The following is a 648-nucleotide window of genomic DNA, read 5'->3' on the forward strand; positions in this document are numbered from 1 at the left end:
GTGTGTGTGTGTGTGCATGTGTGTGTGTGTGCATGTTTGTCCATGCATACACTTGTGTGTCCAAGCAGCCCAGATTTACAGCAGAACCCCTCTTTCATTGTGAGAGATAGAGGGAAATCAGGAAAGGAAAAGAGAGAGAGAGTCAAACTGGGTTCTGCAGTCTCTCTCTCTGGTCTGAACAGGCAGAACATGCATTAGATTAACTGTGCTATTAATTTGGTCATCTTCAGTTTCAAATGTAAAGCTAAAAATGTTTTTCTGCCCTCGCGAAACAGTGGAGGCCGAAAAGACTTTTGATCAGATTCTCATTCACTAAAGGAGCATTCTCCTTGTTGACAAAATCACTTGTTCCAAAAATGAGAATTTTGAACTGGTTTAAAGAACAAATATGATACTTAGGGTTTAAATGATTTTTTTCAGTGTCAAAATAATAGCTAGCAATGCTAAATGCTCTGTTGGTGGTGTCAGAGAGGAGGATGCTGTCCAAACTACATGCCATCTTGGACAATGTCTTGCACCCACTCCACTCCATGGCTTGCTGCTCATTCACAGGAGCACTTTCAGTGATAGACTCATTCTCCCAAAATGCACCACAGAGTGCCAGGAAGTCATTCCTGCCTGTGGCCATTAAACTTTATAACTCCTCCC

General features: G+C 42.1%; 1 long non-coding RNA gene across 1 annotated transcript in view; it reads left to right on the plus strand.

Annotated features, from left to right (window-relative positions):
* Window positions 1-648, plus strand: part of LOC116686000 (uncharacterized) — a 25,668-nt gene that overhangs the window by 12,227 nt on the left and 12,793 nt on the right. The gene's annotated exons all lie outside the window — the stretch shown is intronic.

Source organism: Etheostoma spectabile, unplaced genomic scaffold (assembly GCF_008692095.1).
Source record: "Etheostoma spectabile isolate EspeVRDwgs_2016 unplaced genomic scaffold, UIUC_Espe_1.0 scaffold280, whole genome shotgun sequence".
Lineage (NCBI taxonomy): Eukaryota > Metazoa > Chordata > Actinopteri > Perciformes > Percidae > Etheostoma > Etheostoma spectabile.